The 21,881-nt window shown below is 34.8% G+C and overlaps 1 protein-coding gene across 2 annotated transcripts in view; it reads right to left on the bottom strand.

The window, feature by feature from the left end:
• Nucleotides 1-19,487, bottom strand: part of GPR182 (G protein-coupled receptor 182) — a 25,514-nt gene extending 6,027 nt beyond the window's left edge. Inside the window, exon 1 of one of the 2 annotated variants that reach the window (XM_053704978.1) lies at nt 19,342-19,487. The gene's annotated coding sequence lies outside the window, so the exon portion shown is untranslated. Of the gene's footprint in view, nt 1-3,648; nt 3,917-19,341 lie in introns of those variants that run through there. The other variant, XM_053704977.1, reaches the window with a different exon arrangement.
• Between the last annotated feature and the right edge of the window lie 2,394 nt (nt 19,488-21,881).

Below are 21,881 nucleotides of genomic sequence, written 5' to 3'. Positions count from 1 at the left end.
GCAGTTTTTCAAAGACCTTCATGAAAGCAAAAGATACCTAGCCAAGGCAAAAGTGAAATATGACAGCTACGGTTGTCTGGAGTAGGGCAAGGGGAATACTTGCTCTCCCCCTGGAATTTTGTTTTTTATTCAGTGAAATACATATTCGTAACTATATATGAACTTTATTATTGTCAGGGTGTATTTTTTAAGCTTTCTACGGATGCCAATGAAGGCAGCTACTTCATTCAATATAGAAGATGGCTGTATAGTATAGCTGAATGGATGTTTTTTGACTTTACCAATAATATTAATTCATGGTTTTGGAATTGGGTAGACTTTTTTGAAATCCCACAATAATTCATGCAATACACTTTGCAAAGGAATTCTGATTAAATAAAATTGAGTAACCTGATTTGTTATGACAGCTGTGGTAACCTGCAGTATGAAATATGGAATCAATACTGTAATTTACTTTAATGAAAACATAGATATTCAAAATTGTATTAAAACAGTTCACAGTGATATCAAAGCTTTATTATCACAGGAAGATTCCATTGGATAGAAGTGGTAAAACAAACAAAAAAAAAACAAAAAAAAAAAAACACCCCAACAAAAATAATGATATTTAGTGGATACACAATAGAATAATTTTTTTTGGAACACAAAGCATGCCACAATGGAAGATCATTACCTGGAGCAGAAATATGGAATTCTACAGAAAGTCAAAAATCATAAGAACATATTTTTTAGAGTGAAGCACACAAGGGACAACCTCAAGCAGAAATGTGACAAAACACAAAAGACAATCTGACCTATGAGGAAACATGTAATGACTGACATTGTTATACGATATACATTCACTAGTATAAACATATATAAAAGTATTGCACAAAGTAGGCATTCCTGATAGGCTCCTTATAAAGCTGATGAAAATTAAAATACTTTTATAGCACATGGTACATTTAAAGGGACGTGAAACCCACATTTTTTTCTTTCATGATTTGGAAAGAACATGCAATTTTAACTAACTTTATATATAACTTTATATAAATAGTTATAAATAAAAATAGTAGCTGCTGATTGGTGGCTGCACATAGATGCCTCGTGTGATTGACTCACCCATGTGCATTGGTATTTCTTCAACAAAGGATATCTGAAGAACAACGCAAATTAAATAATAAAAATTGTATTCTCTATCCAAATCATTAAAGAAAAAATTTGGGCTTCATTTCCCTTTAATGTTAAAAATCTTAGAAGAATGTATATAAAAGTACAGGGCCTACAGTTCAATTCAGACATTACAAACAATGTAGAGACCTGTTAAGTGTCCTCATCCATAATCATCTGAATAATTACTATTTTTTTTTATTGAATTCTAGGCTATTCCAATTAATTAACAGAATTTCTAATTAAAAACTGACATTTTAAAGAGATATAACAGAAAAAAATCTTGTTTTACAATTTTCAAAGATAGAAGAGGAAAAAAGAAACTGAAAATGTAAAAAAACTAGAAGCAGAAACTAATAGGTGGGATACACAAATATGGTGTAGGAAAATTATATTTAGTGGATACATGACAGAATTATTTTGTGGAGAACAAAGCATGGCACAATGTAAGATCAGGACCTTTTGCTGGAGTGTGGAATTCTCAGGGAAATCATGAGGAAATATTTTTAAACTGAGGCAGGAATGTTACATCTAAAAACATGAAAGAGAATCTGAAATATGAGAAAACATGTGACTGAGGATTTAGTATCTGACATTATTATATTATTCTGTATTTTGTCTAGTTGAATATTTTTAAAGCATTATTGGTAGAAAAACTATGAGCATGATTTCATATGGAGAGCTATCGATAGAGCAGGGTGCACTATTAAAATCACAGGACCACGCTAAGATTAGAACACAACCTGGTATTACAAGTCCATGGTAAAAAGGAAGAACCAGGGAATGTTTAGAGCACCCTAATACTTTCAATGGAAAGTGCGACCACGCTAAACATCTCTCATACTACAAGTTGAAAGTTATGCGTTGTATGACAGCCCTTCCCAGTCAAACACCTTGTTATATACCATACCCATTAAAAACACTTAAAACTATTTTTTTTTAAAAAAAAAAAGAAATACTTAAAATAGCATTGCTAATTTTTTTTTATTTTTAAATATATCTATTTTATTTATTTATACATATATATATGTTTATATATATATATATAATATATATTTATACATAATATATATATATATATAATATATATATACTGTATTTAAACACAAGATTTATATCTATAACTATATATATCCATATATATATATATATATATATATATATATATATATATATATATATATATATATATATATATATTAAATAAACATAGATAGATATTTTAAAATAAAAATAACTTTTTCTTGAGTGAAGAACAATGCTATTTGAAGTATTTCTTAACGCACATTCTAATTAGCATGTGAGTGAAAGCCACAACAGGGTTTTTGTAGTGAGTGCCATAGAAGTCTATTTAGAGAGAGATTTAGCACAACCGTGCAATCAAACGTCAGATGTTAGCGTAACTGAGTCTTTTGCTCAAGCGCAAACATTTTACTTTCAACTTGCAATTTGAGCACAAGAATATAAGGCAAATATAAAAGTATTGCCCTGCTGACTATTTTGGTGTTACCTGCGTACAGCATGACTGTCACTTACACATTGCAAACAAAACATATTATACCATTCCAGAAAGGTTCATTAGTAATGCCACGGTCCATGATGCATTTAAAGTAAAAATTCTCAGTAGATTCTAAACACAGTGTAATATTTTTTTAATGTAAAACATCTCCAATAATATTGTTAGACAAATAAATAGACATTAAAAAGTCTTTAAGTATTATTTGCATTGCAATATGTGCTAAAAAAAGGCAGCTATAGACTTAAATTGACACAATGCGCATGCACCCCGTTTCAGTCTTAGTTTAGATAGACACTGATTGGTAGGTACTCTTTATACTCAGAGCAAACAGTGTACCAACCAGCCTGTGTTTGTTTGATTAGTACCAAGTACATGCATGTGCTGCAAATATCTGCATTAAAACAAAAGCTAAATAATTCTTTTATTTTATAGTCTATAGCAGAAAACTGTATCTCTTATTGCTAAGTATTATGTCCTAAACCAGCATTCAAATTACACAGTTTCTTTCCTTACTTTGTACAATGATATAAGCAAAGTTTCAAAAAATCCTGCAATTTAAAAAAAATAAAAAAATCCCTTAGCAATAAGTAACAAATTTTCTTAAAATCTATAATTAAATGATTTCATTTCTAAGAAATTACTTTATCAAAATACGTGAAGTTAAATAGTAGAGTTTCACTTTTTTTGGGAAGACTTGATAAATAATGTCTATAGGCTGCATCCTATTTAGAGTTCATATGGAAAGAACACCACTCTCATCTTTCTTGAATATAAATGAAATCACTGGTTAAGTGTAAATATGTATGAATATATTGATTCTAATAAGAATGTGTGAATCCAAAATTGAAATATTAAAGTTGTGGTTTATCTTCAATGTGTTTAATTCAAAAATCTAATAAACACATTGAAGACACTCAGTTAGATATGATGCTGATATATACAATATTAAAACATACCCCCCCCCCCAAATAATTTCTTACCTGACAGCAGGCAGCAAAATGTTACAGTAAATACAAGCTATAATGTCTGTTCTCCGGGCTCAAAATCTTGCACTTGTTAATAACGGTTCTTTCAGTGAATTGTACTCGATATCCTGAGGTTACAAGCATAGCTTCAACTCGTCCTTCCCAGGATATCCTTCAATAGTAATTCAAACACTTTCTAAGACCCTTTAAACTGAATAATGAAGCTATTACTTTGCCCATGGGAGATATAAAGAAAGAGAAAAATGTGTTTGGCCCAAATAGAAAGTTCACAGTTCTTCTTACTCTCAAAAGGACATGAACATATAATTAGAATGTTATCAATAGACATATTTAGTTACACCCTTTCCTACGTCCCATGTCCAAAAGATAAGTCCCAAGGATTTCCCCTATTTGAATGTGAACATAATATGGTTATGATGACACTAAACAGTGGATGTGTTTACCTTTGTAATTATTGTCATGTGACATGCATGGCAAACATAAAATCATAGATATCCAAATTATTGTCAAAAGTGAATAAATAGCCAAAAGAGGAGCCAATAGTGGTGGAATACTATGTTTTGTCTTGGGCTACCTATAACTTCACAAAAATTATTGGGACCTAGCAACCTTCACTGCATTTGATATCATTTTTAATACATCTGCAGTAATTTAGTTTTATATATATATATATATATATATATATATATATATATATACATATACACATACAGTATATAATTGTTGCAAAGTTCCAAAAAGTTTTGAGGCCAGAGCCAAAGATAAATATTAATAGCCCTTATTCAAATTCAAGATTCTTTAGTTCCAGACCATTTCATTTGGGATTACAAAACAATTGATTGTGGTGGCCACTCTCTCCACACAGATAACAATAGCGTATTATTTTAGGCGATATACTTGGGTGCTGGACAAGGGAGACCTTTTTCTTTTCTGGGAAGTTTTTAGGTAACTTTCTGTAAGTATAATTTATATTTACTCCCTCTGCGCACTATGTGCTCTGTTATTCATTTATCTAAACAGACCACATATTCAAGTTTTCCTACTGCTGGACAGGATTAGTCGGGATATATATATATATATATATATATATATATATATATATATATATATATATACATATACACATACATGTGTATGTACTGTATGTTTATATATGTATGTATATCCAATGTAAAGTGAACAAGTTCCAGCCGTGAGTAAAGCTTAAAAGATAGTCTTTATTAGATCATTTAAAAGCATAAACACTCAACATACAATATGCAAAATTGGGCATCAGATCTGGTCCGACGCGTTTCAGCCCTCCAGAGCCGTACTCATAGACCACTGATCTGGCGCTATAGCAGCTCAAACTTATACTCTATTGATTAGGTCAATTAAAAACACATTGCCCAATTAGGATACCGTATTAACCCTTTCTTGTCCTTTTTCTTAATCATTCTTAGTTGTGGGTTAAGATGAGTGTATGTCTTAAGTTATATGCGGCTGTAGGAGTTTATTAAAAATAGAATGTGCAGTTTATTTTGGGGTTACATATTACTTCAGTATACCCTCCAGGCTAGACACTTTATTTGACCCATAAAATATATATACATATATACACTTATACACACACACACACACACACACACACACATATATACAGTATATATATATATATATATATATATATAAAGTATATATGTAGATAAATATATATATATAAATATATATATATATATATATATATATATATTCACACACACACACACACACGTTGGAGCCCTTTCTACTCAAATATCTGAAAACATGAACAATCATTATTATTAAATTGTAATACTTAATAATGTGTTTTACTGTGTATGTAGTACTGTAAATATTCTACATTATCTACATTCCAATGTTCTTTACATAGTGGGAAATGTTCTCAGTATTTTTAAATAGATATCCCTATATCTATGTATGTATATACCTATATTTATCTATCTATCTATCTATCTATCTATCTATCTATCTATCTATCTATCTATCTACCTATCTAGGCATAGATATATATTTTACAAAAAATACATCAGATAGGAATAGCGCAAGGATGATAAGCGTTAGGTATTTTTCTAGTTTGTGCATTCCATTAAGTTTATGGGGTTAATTTATTAATGTGTGAGCGGACATGATACAATGTAGCGTATTATGTCTGCTGCACATGGATAAATGCAGACAGCATACGCTGTCGGCATTTATCATTGCACCAGCAGTTCTTGTGAACTGCTGGTGCAATAACGCCCCCCTGCTGATTCGCGGCCAATCGGCCGCTAGCAGGGGGTGTCAATCAATTCGATCGTATTCGATCAGGGTTGATTTCTGTCCACTGCCTCAGAGCAAGCGGACAGGTTATGGAGCAGCGGTCTTTAGCCTGAAGGCTCGCTGGAAAGACAGGGCATTAAGCACCGTACGGGGCTTGATAAATTGACCCCTATGAGGAGAACTTAAAGGGACAGTAAACACCAAAATAGTTATTGTTTAAAAAGATAGATAATCCTTTATTTACCATTTCCCAGTTTTGCATAACCAACATGGTTATATTAATATACTTTTTACCTCTTTGATTACCTTGTATCTAAGCTTTTGCAGACAGCCTCCTTATCTTAGATCTTTAAAAAAGACATGCATTTCAGACAATTAGTGCTGACTCTTAAATAACTCTTGGGAGTGAGCACAATGTTATCTATATGGCACATATGAACAAACATTACATGTTATTAGCTATTTACATACAAACTGTGAGATAAGAGGTGGATTGCAGAGTCTTAGAAATTAGCCTATGAGCCTACCTAGGTTTATACTTTAACAAAAAATACCAAGAGAAAAAAGCAAGTTAGATTATAAAAGTAAATGGAAAAGTTGTTTAAAATTACATGCCCTATCTGAATCATAAAAGTTTAATTTTGACTTTACTGTCCCTTTAACACGGTTGCGATATCCGAAGTCCTTAAGTTAGCGTGAATTGTTTTTTGTTTACACGCAGTCTTTCACTTGTGCACAAACATTTTACTTTCAACCTGTAATATGCTCGTTAACCCGCATGCGTTAAAAGTTGACTTCTGGCAGTGTTTGCATGTGAGAGAAAGTGCTAAATAGTTCACCATTTCTATTCTGGCCCATTCATTTTCATTCATAAAAATCCAATATGTGAGGAAATTAGTACCCCCACGTTATCCATCATGCAGATGTTAGGGTGAACTAGACTATCATTCCAGGAAAAATAGAGTTGTATGAATGTGTGGGTGTGTGCGTGTGTGTGCATGTGTGCGTGCACACGTGTGTGTGCGCATGTGTGTGCATGTGTGTGGGTGTGCGCGTGTGTGTGCATGTGTGAGTGTATGAGTGGGTGTGCGTTTGTGTATGCCATATGTATGCACTGCACGAAGTCATAGATAAATGGAAGTAGTATGTATGATTTATAGTCCTGCACTTTATAAATTCATACATAATGTGTGTGTGTGTTTGCCTGTCATATTTATGCACTATACAAGATCATCATAGATAGAGATTGTGTGTGTAATATGCATGAATGTGTGCATGTGTGTGGGTGTGCGCGTGTGTGTGCATGTGTGAGTGTATGAGTGGGTGTGCGTTTGTGTATGCCATATGTATGCACTGCACGAAGTCATAGATAAATGGAAGTAGTATGTATGATTTATAGTCCTGCACTTTATAAATTCATACATAATGTGTGTGTGTGTTTGCCTGTCATATTTATGCACTATACAAGATCATCATAGATAGAGATTGTGTGTGTAATATGCATGAATTCTACAAGCTTATAGATACATATTGTGTGTGTGATATGTATGAATTCTACAAGCTCATAGATAGAGATTGTGTATGTGTCATATGCATGAATTATACAAGCTCATAGATAGAGATTGTGTGTGTCATATGCATGAATTATACAAGCTCATAGATAGAGATTGTGTGTGTCATATGCATGAATTATACAAGTTCATAGATAGAGATTGTGTGTGTCATATGCATGAATTCTACAAGTGCATAGATAGAGATTGTGTGTGTGTCATATGCATGAATTATACAAGCTCATAGATAGAGATTGTGTGTGTGTCATATGCATGAATTATACAAGCTCATAGATAGAGATTGTGTGTGTGTCATATGCATGAATTATACAAGCTCATAGATAGAGATTGTGTGTGTGTGATATGTATGAATTCTACAAGCTCATAGATAGAGATTGTGTGTGTGTCATATGCATGAATTATACAAGCTCATAGATAGAGATTGTGTTTGTGTCATATGCATGAATTATACAAGCTCATAGATAGAGATTGTGTTTGTGTCATATGCATGAATTATACAAGCTCATAGAGATTGTGTGTAGTGTGTTTATGTGAGATTATTATGGAATCTTATCAGCATATCTATAAGGTCGTAGAGCAAGAGTAAAACTATGAGGGTAAAAAACAATTCCTGGAAGCTTCACTTTTAAGACATTGCTAGGAAGGGGGGAGACAGGAAGAAAAAAAATCAATGAGACAAGGAAGCCGCCAGCAAAAGATACAATACTTCCGGAAAGGATAACATTCAGCATTGACCCCCCTAACACAAACACAAACTTGCTGAGTAAGGGAGATGAAAGATTTATTCAGTACATAGGGTTAAAGAACAAGAGAACCTATAGGGATTGGACTGTTGTTATTAAATTACCTTGGGTAACCTCTTTATCCTATCTGGCAGAAGTCTACAATTATAGTGACATAGTTCCATTGTAGTTCAGTAACCTTTTCAAACTTGTTCTTGGCTAATTTTCTTTTTTCCCCGTGTTTCATAGAAATCCCTCCCCTTACAAGAAAGCAGAAATTCACATAGCAAATATATCAGCCTCAATAATGTGGACAATTCTCCATTCCCTCATTTCTTATTGTTCTGTCCTGTAGCCTCCTAAGTTACTCATAGTAATCTGTTCAGTACCAATGGGCACATTATAAGCACAAGTAGAGGTGACCTTATTAATTAAATTTAACAACTCCATAATGACATCTATCATTAAAACTAACTGGTTTTCAGAACAAGTAATTATTTTAGATCTGATTTCCTAAGTATTTTATTTTATTCATCCAACATTTTACAAACCTCAAATTAGCAAATTGTAAAAGAAACACACTACTTTTAGTTCAATTTTGGAAACCACAGCAAAAAAGAATATTGGGAAGTAATGGTATAGTATAACTAAAAAGAGTATGTTTATACAGTATGGATTAGTTTAGTGGCGCACAAAAATATAAGCTCTACTGAGGGCTAACACCGCTCAGGTTATTAGGGCTCCTACTCTTATGCTCATATTACACGTTTACAGTGTTTACTAGAGCGAAAGAATCAGGCGAGCTAGTATCTTAAGTTCGCATAGCGCTGCCACACTAAGTCACTCTCACCATAGACTTCTATGGGGCGTGCTACAAAACCCTTTTCTAGCTTTCACTTAAGCTCGAAGGTTCACTAAGCCAAGTGGGCTAAAGCCGAAGGCTCGTTAACAAATAGTTTAAATAGCATTGTTCTTCATTCAGAAGAAAAGGTATATACAGTATATATATATATATGTATACAGTATATGTTTACATTTATATATATATATTAAATGATATATATATATATATATGGGTAAACTTGATGGGCCTTTTTGGTTTTTATCTACCGTCTAATTCTATGTTTCTATATATAGATATACAGTATATATAGTGAAGAAATAGGCTATTCAAACTATTTAAAAACAGAAAAATGGTGGTAATATTGTTTTAAAGACATTTGGCATATGGCAAGGTGTTTAACTAAGAAGAGCTTAAATATTTGTGTGTGTGCATATATTTATTTGTGTGTAATTATGTATGTATATGTGAATACATATGTACACATATATACATACACACATACACATACACACACACTGAAATAAGGGGCAGTCTGGAGAGGCTAAGATACAAGGTATCCACAAAGGTAAAAAGTGTATTAATATAACTGTGTTGGTTATGCAAAACTGGTGAATGGGTGATAAAGGGATTATCTATCTTTTAAACTTTAATACACTTTTTATACATTTATACAGTTATACATTTATTGCACTAGTATTATGACTTGAAAGTAAAAAGTTATCGTGCTTGCTCTAACCTGACAAGCGCAAACAGCTTACTTCTAGCGCAATTAGACTGTCGGACAAAGAATAACCTCTTCCTCCATAGAACTCAATGGTTAGCACTCTCGCGCTAATTCAATCGCATATTCTCATATGCGCTAACCAGACATGAAAATATGAATATTTTACATTCCAATGTTCTGCACATAGAAGATCTTTTTATTCATAAATACATATATATATATATATATATATATATATATATATATGATGTTTTTTTGGCACAATATATATCTATACCAATATATATATTATTATTATTATTATCGGTTATTTGTAGAGCACCAACAGATTCCGCAGTGCTAACAGATTCCGCAATGCTAACAGATTCTGCAGCGCTTTATATATAAAGGAATATCTTTTTAAAAACACAAAGAGGCCTAGTTATCAATGTGTCTACTTACCTGCCTTCGCCGGCCCAATACGCCCGCCTAAGCTCGCCTACCATCGCCGCCGCGGACCTGAAAAATCTCGCCAAAGTTATCAATAAATCTGTCAAAAAGAAGTGCACCAAGTACGGGGCGATGAGCAGCGGACTGTGATAGTTATCACTCATCCGATCTCGCTGCTCTTCGGCTTTTTGACAGCTTTATTGACAAGCTGTCACTAAGCACCCACATTAACTATACTGTTCTACCCCCTATACCGGCGCCCCCAGAGCCCCCCGCAACTAAATAAAGTTATTAACCCCTAAACCGCCGCTCCTAGACCCCACCGCAACTATAATAAATGTATTAAACCCTAAACCGCCGCTCCCGGAGCCCACTGCCACCTACATTATACCTATTAACCCCTATTCTGCCCACCCATACCGCCGCCACCTATAATATATTTATTAACCCCTATCCTGCCGATCCCGTACCCCGCCGCAACTAAATAAATTGTTTAACCCCTAAACCGCCGCTCCCGGACCCCGCCACAACCTATATTAAACTTATTAACCCCTAATCTGCCCCACCCCTACACTGTCGCCACTCGCCACCTATAATAAATTTATTAACACCTATCCTGCCCCCCCTACAACGCTGCAACTATAATAAAATTATTAACCCCTAAACCTAAGTCTAACCCTAACCCTAACACCACCATAACTAAAATATTAATTAAATACATCTAAATAAATATTATTCTTATTAACTAAATTAATCCTATTTAAAACTAAATACTTACCTTTAAAATAAACCCTAATATAGCTACAATATAAATAATAATTATATTGTAGCTATCTTAGGATTTATTTTTATTTTACAGGCAAATATCAATTTATTTTAACTAGGTACGATAGCTATTAAATAGTTATTAACTATTTAATAGCTACCTAGTTAAAATAAAGAGAAATTTACCTGTAAAATAAAAACTAACCTAAGTTACAATTACACCTATCACTACACTATCATTAAATAAAATTTTCCTATTTAAAACTAAATACTTACCTGTAAAATAAACCCTAAGATAGCTACAATGTAATTAATAATTACATTGTAGCTATTTTAGGATTTATATTTATTTTACAGGCAACTTTGTATTTATTTTAGCTAGTTAGAATAGTTATTAAATAGTTATTAACTATTTAATAACTACCTAGCTAAAAGAAATACAAAATTACCTGTAAAATAAATCCTAAACTAAGTTACAATTAATCCTAACACTACACTATCGTTAAATTAATAAAATAAATTACCTACAAATAACTACAATTAAATAAACTAACTAAAGTACAAAAAATAAAAAAAAATAAGTTACAAAAAATAAAAAAAATAAGTTACAAACATTTAAAAAATATTACAACAATTTTAAGCTACTTACACCTAATCTAAGCCCCCTAATAAAATAACAAAGCCCCCCAAAATAAAAAAATACCCTACCCTATTCTACATTAAAAAGTTAACAGCTCTATTACCTTACCAGCCCTTAAAAGGGCCTTTTGCGGGGCATGCCCAAAAGAATTCAGCTCTTTTGCCTGTAAAAAAAAAATACAACCCCCCCAACATTAAAACCCACCACACAAACACCCCTACTCTAACCCAAACCCCCCTTAAATAAACCTAACACTACCCCCCTGAAGATCATCCTACCTTTAGCTGTCTTCAGCCAGCCGACTACCGATGGAACAGAAGAGGAGATCCGCGGCGGCCAAAGTCTTCATCCAAGGGGTGCTGAAGAAGTCTTCCATCCGATTGAAGTCATCATCCAGGCGGCGTCTTCAATCTTCATCCATCCGGAGCGGAGCCGAGCCATCTTCAGATGAGCCGACGCGGAGCCATCTTCTTCCACCGACGACTGAATGACGAATGACGGTTCCTTTAAATGACGTCATCCAAGATGGCGTCCCTCGAATTCCAATTGGCTGATAGGATTCTATCAGCCAATCAGAATTAAGGTAGGAAAAATCTGATTGGCTGATTAAATCAGCCAATCAGATTGAAGTTCAATCGGATTGGCTGATCCAATCAGCCAATCAGATTGAGCTTGCATTCTATTGGCTGATCGGAACAGCCAATAGAATGCAAGCTCAATCTGATTGACTGATTGGATCAGCCAATCCGATTGAACTTCAATCTGATTGGCTGATTTAATCAGCCAATCAGATTTTTCCAACCTTAATTCCGATTGCCTGATAGAATCCTATCAGCCAATCGGAATTCGAGGGACGCCACATCTTGGATGACGTCACTTAAAGGAACCGTCATTCGTCGTTCAGTCGTCGGTGGAAGAAGATGGCTCCGTGTCGGCTCGTCTGAAGATGGCTCCGCTCCACTCTGGATGGATGAAGATTGAAGATGACGCCTGGATGATGACTTCAATCGGATGGAAGACTTCTTCAGCGCCCCTTGGATTATGACTTCAGTCGGATGGAAGACTTCTTCAGCGCCCCTTGGATGAAGACTTCAGCCGCTGCGGATCTCCTCTTCTGTTCCATCGGTGGTTGGCAGGCTGAAGACGGCTAAAGGTAGGATGATCTTCAGGGGGGTAGTGTTAGGTTTATTTAAGGGGGGTTTGGGTTAGAGTAGGGGTGTGTGGGTGGTGGGTTTTAATGTTGGGGGTGGTATTTTTTTTTTACAGGCAAAAGAGCTGAATTCTTTGGGGCATGCCCCGCAAAAGGCCCTTTTAAGGGCTGGTAAGGTAATAGAGCTGTTAACTTTTTAATGTAGAATAGGGTAGGGCATTTTTTTATTTTGGGGGGTTTTGTTATTTTATTAGGGGGCTTAGATTAGGTGTAAGTAGCTTAAAATTGTTGCAATCTTTTTTAAATGTTTGTAACTTATTTTTTTTATTTTTTGTAACAGTTTTTTTATTTTTTGTACTTTAGTTAGTTTATTTAATTGTATTTAATTGTAGTTATTTGTAGGTAATTTATTTTATTAATTTAATAATAGTGTAGTGTTAGGTTTAATTGTAACTTAGCCTAGGATTTATTTTACAGGTAATTTTGTATTTCTTTTAGCTAGGTAGTTATTAAATAGTTAATAACTATTTAATAACTATTTTAACTAGCTAAAATAAATACAAAGTTGCCTGTAAAATAAATATAAATCCTAAAATAGCTACAATGTAATTATTAATTACATTGTAGCTATCTTAGGGTTTATTTTACAGGTAAGTATTTAGTTTTAAATAGGAATAATTTAGTTAATGATAGTGTAGTGTTAGGTGTAATTGTAACTTAGGTTAGTTTTTATTTTACAGGTAAATTTCTCTTTATTTTAACTAGGTAGCTATTAAATAGTTAATAACTATTTAATAGCTATTGTACCTAGCTAAAAAAATTGATATTTGCCTGTAAAATAAAAATAAATCCTAAGATAGCTACAATATAATTATTATTTATATTGTAGCTATATTAGGGTTTATTTTAAAGGTAAGTATTTATAGGATTAATTTAGTTAATAAGAATAATATTTATTTAGATGTATTTAATTAAAGGACCAGTCAACACATTAGATTTGCATAATCAACAAATGCAAGATAACAAGACAATGCAATAGCACTTAGTCTGAACTTCAAATGAGTAGTAGATTTCTTTGTAACAAATTTCAAAGTTATGTATATTTCCACTCCCCTTGTACCATGTGATAGCAATCAGCCAATCACAAATGCATATACGTATAGTCTGTGAATTCTTGCACATGCTCAGTAGGATCTGGTCACTCAAAAATTGTAAATATAAATGACTGTGCACATTTTTTTAAATGGAAGTAAATTGGAAAGTTGTTTAAAATTACATGCTGTATCTGAATCATGAAAAATGTATTTAACCTGAGTGTCCCTTTAATATTTAAATTAGGGGGGTGTTAGGGTTAGACTTAGGTTTAGGGGTTAATAATTTTATTATAGTTGCGGCGGTGTAAGGGGGGCAGGATAGGGGTTAATAAATTTATTATAGGTGGCGACGGTGTAGGGGGGGCAGATTAGGGGTTAATAAGTTTAATATAGGTTGGGGCGGGGTCCGGAAGCGGCGGTTTAGGGGTTAAACAATTTATTTTGTTGCGGCGGGGTACGGGATCGGCAGGATAAGGGTTAATAAATTTATTATAGGTGGCGCGGTATGGGGGGGCAGGATAGGGGTTAATAGGTATTATGTAGGTGGTGGCGGGGTTCCGGGAGCGGAGGTTTAGGGTTTAACATATTTATTAGAGTGGCGGTGGGGTCCGGGAGCGGCGGTTTAGGGGTTTATCAGTTTATTAGAGTGGCAGCGGTGTCCGGGAGCGGCGGTTTAGGGGGTAATACATTTATTTAGTTGCGGCGGTGTGGGGGGGGGCAGATTAGGGGTGTTTAGACTCGGGGTACATGTTAGGGTGTTAGGTGTGGACTTCTCCCATAGGAATCAATGGGATATCTGGCAGCAGCGAACATGAACTTTCGCTATGGTCAGACTCCCATTGATTCCTATGGGATCCGCCGCCTCCAGGGCGTCGGATTGAAAACCAGGTACGCTGGGACGGAAAAGTGCCGAACGTGTGTGCAAAACATCTGGAGTTACGTAAGAATCGATCTGTGTCGGACTGAGTCCGGCGGATCGAAGCTTACGTCACTAAATTCTACTTTTGCTGGTGTGTAGGGCTTGATAACTAAGGCGAATCAGCCTCGCCACAAATACGCTGCGGAATTCCAGCGTATTTGAGGTTGACGGCTTGATAACTAGAGGCCATAGAACGTATTCTGCTACGAGCAGAACATTAGAATGTGAAATATTTACACATACACATTATAACAATTTATTTAAAATTAATATTGCATAAATATGCTTTTACATATTTTTATCTATTTAATTGCAAAGGGCTCCAATACACTTCTATATATGTCTATATATGTGTACATATGTATTTATGTGTTTATATGTGTGTATATATGTCTAAATACATATATATATACACATATAAATACATATGTACACCTATATAGACATTTATATATACATACATATCCATCTTTGGAGATGTACTGTATATGTATGTATCTCTAAGTTAAAGTGCTTTGCCTGCCTTTTTTTCTCTAACATCGGAGATCTCATATCTTTGAGCACTTATAACTTTTGTGTGCGATATTTGTTTTGAATACATTTTATTAGATGGTGTTATGAATGTAGGTGTACTTTGTAATGTATTTTTGATGTGTTTTGTGCAACTCACAGCTCTGAGATTGTGGTAATTATATTCTAGCGCAAATTATGATTGTGCTCACACGATCGCGCTCAACTTGTAATATGAGCGCAATTTAACCTGCGCCCAAACAGCCACCTTGTAATCTAGCCCCTTGTAAGCACCAGATATTGTATGTAGTACAAATGCAATATTCCTATTTAATAAAGTGTTTAACTGTGTTTGTACTGTAAATAATTCACTTTCCATTGTTCTTCACATAGGGGAATATATGTACTGTATACCGTATTTAATATAGTATTTATAAATAGATATTCCTATATATATAGTATATATCTGTATTTATCTATACCCATATATAATCATCCATACATATAGGTATAGATATATATTTTACTAAAAAAACATCAGATATACATATAAATATGTATTTATGAATAAATAGAACATATTATTCTATGTGAAGAACATTGGAATGTGAAATATTAATATTTAATGTCGGGTTAGCGCACTGGAGAAAATACGATCAAATTTGCGCACAAGTAAGAGTGTTAGTTTGTTCTTCTTTCACTTTTAGTGTTCCATTGAAGTTTATGGTGCAATACGTTAACGTGGTCACAATATTCTAACTACGGCTTTTTGCACATGCCGGGTTAGTGCGCAATCAAAAACTTTTTACTTTCAACTTGTAAATAGCTCATAATTTAGCCCATTGTATGCAGCACATATTGTATGCAGCAGATATTGTATTTAGCACATATTGGTCGAGATTACATATGCAGCGCAACTGATGAAACCCGCTGCCCGTAATTTCACCTTGCACATCGGGGTATCATATAAACCCCGACGGCAGTTCATAAGGTGCTGTGTCAGATAAACTAGCAATGTCCAAAATGAGCGTAAATATAAATATCTGGAGTCGCCAGTGACTTACGGCAACTTAGAAACTGTCGGCGCCTAAGAAAATAAAAAAAATTTCAAATCTCTCGTAAAAGTCTAACCCACCTCCCAAAAATAAACCCGACAAGTAAAACGCCTATATCCGCCATCAAACCCACATCAAAACTAATAATAAAAGTATTAACCCCTAAACCGACATCCCCCCACAACGCAATATACCTAATTAAACTATTAACCCCTAATCCGCCATTGACCCACATTGTTATCTGCCTAATAAAAGTATTAACCCCTTAATCCGCCAACCCCAATATTGCAAACTACCTAATAAATGTATAAACCCCTAATCTGCCATTCACCCACATCGCAAAGCCCCTATTAAAGCTATTAACCCCTAATCTGCCATTAACCCACATTGCAAAGTAGGTACTTTGCTATATGGGTGAATGGCGGATTAGTGGTTAATAGTTTATTAAGGTATACTGCGTTTTGGGGTGATGGCGGTTTAGGGGTTAATAGATTAATTAGATTTTTGCGATGTGGGGTTTGGAGGATTAGGGTTTAATATAGTTTATTAGTTATTGCGGTGGGGGGATGACGGTTGACAAGTAGATAGATATTGCGCATGCGTTAGGGGTTTGTTATTTTCCAAAGGTAGATAGTAATTGCGCAGGTGTTAAGTACTATTTTCAGGGGGTTACGGTGCTCACATACTCAGCGCAAGTCTTGCTGCGTCTGCCTATGTGTGGCGAAGTGAAAATGGAGTAACATTTCTCAATTTTTGACACGTAAGTCCTGCGCTGAATATGTGATACCGATTTGCGATGCAGTTCTATGTTAGCTTATGGGAGTAAAAATTGTAGGCGACAGGTGAAATATACGCACCACATTTATATGCAGCGCTGTATATGTGATACCAAATCCGCGTAAAAACCGGCGTTGCCGGCATTTGCGAACGACGTTGCATATGTAATCTTGATTCAGAACTCTATCAGAGCGCCAACTTAAGAAGGCAGGGTCTTGGATACACCAAAAACTTCACAAATGTATTTTAGTGTATTTATTATAATACAATAAAAACAATAATAAACGTGGACTTGCAACAATGTTCATGTGTGTTTTTACCAGTATTAATGGAGCCCAATATTGTACTTAAACAGTATTGATAGCTAAAATTGACAAATGGTTTATTTAAAAATCACAATCCTCAGGATTTTAAGGATATTAAAAAACAGAAAATCTTTTTAAAAGTAAAACAATCTAAAAGTCCCTCATGGATCCATGTTAACAGTCTAGTAATTCTTCCAACCATTCATTGGAGCCAATATACTCACTGTTGACACTAATAACTGCTTGTATGCAGATTAAAAAATTCTGACGGTCTGGGAAACTCCCTTTAGCAAAGCACGAAGTGGGATAACCTGTATGTCTCAAATAATACTTTCCGCGGTTTAAGTGGAGAACAGAGTATAATTAAACTCTCAATATCTCCTATCTATCAATATCATTCGGTAACCTGATTGAAATCCTCAAAATGGATCCTAGATCCTTGTGTGGCAGTTAAAATACAAGTCAACAAATGTGTGTAAATAGATAGATAAACGTGATTAATATCGTTGTTCAGTGATGCAAAAAATTGCTGTGACAATTTAAAAGTAAAAATTTTTTTTACAATGTTAGAGGGACTTCCTAAAACCAATACATAGCCTAATTTGAAATCCTTTCAAAAAAACGTGCTAAAATAATCCTTTCAAAAAACGTGAAAAGAGAACAAAGTAAAATACTCAAGTGAAAAAATATATACTTGTGAAAATAATGCAGTGAAAAACAATCTGGTGAATAATCCTCAATTCAGTGCTAGTTCCAAAACTGTATAAAAAATGTCAAAATAGTTCATTTGAAGATGAGTGGTGTTAAGTAAAAATCAAAGATTCTGTTTGCAAAAAATGTTAAGTTTAAATATCCTCACAGTCCTATGCGTGCGAGATTTTTCAGGCAGCCCTGGGTCCCTTTGCCCTCAAGTGTATGGTCCCTCAGCCTTTTCAAGCCTTTGTTCCCTCTGCTTGCTAGCTCACGGTCCCTCTGCCGAAAAAATATATAATAGTGTAGATTGCTACAGATATGTGAATAATGTGAAATAACACTTACCAGCCAACGCGTTTCGGTCCGAAATGACCTTTCTCAAGGTTCTCAAACCTGTTTAAGTACAATATTGGGCTCCATTAATACTGGTAAAAACACACATGAACATTGTTGCAAGTCCACCGTTTATTATTGTTTTTATTGTATTATAATAAATACACTAAAATACATTTGTGAAGTTTTTGGTGTATCCAAGACCCTGCCTTCTTAAGTTGGCGCTCTGATAGAGTTCTGAATCATTTTGTTTCCCTTTTTTTGACCACTAGGGGTCAATTTATCTGAGCTAAGGGTCATTTTCAGCAGGCGCTTGGTGAATCTGTCTTAAAGCATATGTAATCTTGCCCAAGCAGCAAAAAAACTCTCTCAGTCACTAAGAGTCATAATACTTGTTTTGCTGCTGAGGCATTCCAGTGCAGCTGTATTAAGCGTATCTGTGGGACAACATTGTCACACATGATATGGTGAGATCATTCAATTTTTACTCCCTCGGAGGCAACCTTCCTGGGAGAGAGGTGTGACCTCACAGTGGCTGGATGCCTGGGCGAAGGCGATCTTCTGTGCTTAGAATATTGCTATTTATACTATCATAGGGGTCAATTCAAATATTTCCAAAATATTTTTCAAATGATTACATTCCAAAATGAATTCGGTCACTAAAAGTTTTCAATAGAAAAGGTACAGAAACTTGTTTTCAGTTGTTAAATAAGTACTAGTTAGTTATTAGGATAGAAACTGTGAATCCAAACAAAACTGGCAGATGCAACCCCCTTTTCACACATCTAAAGGTTACATTACAGTTATTTTGAATTAACCCCTTTGCTCAGTTTGTAAGGGAAATCATCATTCTGGACTATGTATTTTGTTGCTTACCTCTGTAACTACTATCTGGATTTCCATTCTTTTGACACTTGGCTAAGTATCATGGTTCCTGACCTTAGCCTGCTTCTTTACTATTCTTCTGTACACTCGTTGGGCTTTGTCGTATGGTTCTGGTTCTGCTTTCCTGCTCAGTTGACATGATCTAAAATGATCCTCCAGCACTGCAAAATCCCAAGTGAAATTCTTAAAAGTCAGATTGTGCTATTCTTCTTTAAGGGGCATTCCCTGCATTTCTGTATGTGAAGGAGAGACAAGCCCAGTGCAATAAAAAACTGTATGAAATGAGAGTTCTGCAGCATTTACACTTTGTGCTTTGTATTTTATATTACTTTACACTTCATATTAAATTTTATTACATTTACACTTTGCACTTTCTATTTTGTATTTTATTTTCTATACAGCAGTGTATTTGGGATTGTGATTTTACAAATTCTAATTCTGTTTTTTACAGTTATGTGTAACTAACAAATTAGTTTCGTACTTTGTATATTTATATGTGTGAGGAGGTTGGGGTGTGTGGAACTCAGAATGCAGGAACAGAAACAATGCACAACTAAAGTCTTTTGAAAGCTTTACTGAATGATAAATAAACGAACAGTTGGTCATTTAAATTGAAGATCACAGAAACAGCAAGTTTGAATATAGCTGCTCCAGGTCCAAATTCCAAATTAGGCTGAATTTATGTCAATTTGGAGATTTTTCCACTATATGAGCAGAGGAATACATTATAGGATGAAATATACAAAGAAAGAGTGATTGCTTGAGCAAATCGCTTTGTTTGTTCGTTCCTACCATTTGCCCCCCAAAAAGGTACAGGAATGGCCAGGAAAGCAGGAAAGTTGCTATATAAGTTTGACTAATGAGCTCCTTAGTTTGTAATGATGTACAGGGCTCTCACTATACATGTGTCCATACCCCCTGTTCAATCCAGCCATAGAATTACTAATGATTGATGTTTAGGGACAGCCAGGCAGTAAATGTTGTTTTTAGTCAGTTAAGCCTTAACCTGTCATAGGGATGTTGGAGTCTAGGAAATGCTCAGCCATTTTCAATCACTTTGATTTAAAAGGGTCAGATGCAAATCACAAATTCAGGAGGTCCAGAAAAGTAAAGGTAGGCTACAAATAGGGTTGTTATATGGTAGATAACAATCCTTTAGAAAATCTTATCAAAGTATTTAACTACAAACATCCTTATAGACTTTAATGTTGACTTTTGTAGAAAAAAATATTAGATAAACTTTTATAATGGATTAGGATTCACCCCTGTTTGTTCTTTTGGCATTGAAAGATAGGTTCTTTAAACTGTTCATCTTTTAGAATGTAGATCTTTGTCAAAATCTGTTTCCATTGGAAATAACTGTAATGAATCCAAATACCAATATTCGTTCAAAACGAATACACATAAGAATGAAATTCAGACAAGCTGATCATTTTTAAAAATATGAAAAAATCTTTTGGACTAATCAAATTTTTGCTCGTGCACATGTCTAATGAATACACAATATAGCCCAGAAGTGAGGTACTGCCTTTTGGCCTAATTGCAAGCCATAATACATTATTTTTGCACATCCTCATTTTGGTTAAATAATACCATGCCAAAATATTTCATAATTATGCAATGGACCAATATCCATCCAAATTATATCACATTATAAAAATAAACTACATTTTATATAAAAAAAAAGATATGAATGTTTATATCTGATATTTTTAGTTAATATGCTTAAAACCCACAAATGTTTTCACCTAAAGGGGCATGAAACCCAATTTTTTTTCTTTCATGATTCAGACAGATAATACAATTTTAAACAACATTCCAATTGACTCACACACTCGGCACTCTTCATGCAACCCAATAATACACAACCACAGTTGGGGTAACAAAAGGCCACAGCCCTCATTTATTAACACAAACAAGTGTTTACAAGTAAAACAACCACTTAACCAATGTGGTTACAAACCCTGGGGTGCCACCCATCATCCACCACACGTGCCTTCCACTGGCTACTGCCAGGCTTCCCCCTTTTCTTAAACTCTCTCCCATTGTCCGATGAGGTACCATTTCAACTTAAACCTCGCCTGATAATGCCAGCACCTGCCCCAGCTGCGACAACCTCGAATCCTTAAAACAAAGGAAGGGAGCTTTTCCCGCTTCATAAGGGAAACTGCTGCTGGCTTCCACCTCAACACCCACTTACTCTTTCCCCCAGCTCCTCCTCCCGGTAATCTGCCCAGCAACCCACTGCTATTGGCCTGCAGTGTGGTCATACGCCCATGCCCTCAATTCCATTCCTTCCGGGGCTCCTTTGACTCACACACTCGGCACTCTTCATGCAACCTAATAATACACAACCAGAGTTGGGGTAACAAAAGGCCGCACCCCGCATTTATTAACACAAACAAGTGTTTACAAGTAAAACAACCACTTAACCAATGTGGTTACAAACCCTGGGGTGCTGCCCATCATCCACCACATGTGCTACTGCCAGGCACGCCCCCTTTTCTTAAACTCTCTCCCATCGTCCGATG

This window comes from Bombina bombina, chromosome 3, assembly GCF_027579735.1.
Source record: "Bombina bombina isolate aBomBom1 chromosome 3, aBomBom1.pri, whole genome shotgun sequence".
Lineage (NCBI taxonomy): Eukaryota > Metazoa > Chordata > Amphibia > Anura > Bombinatoridae > Bombina > Bombina bombina.
Note: the sequence above shows the minus strand (reverse complement) of the source record. Positions and strands in the feature narration are given on the sequence as shown.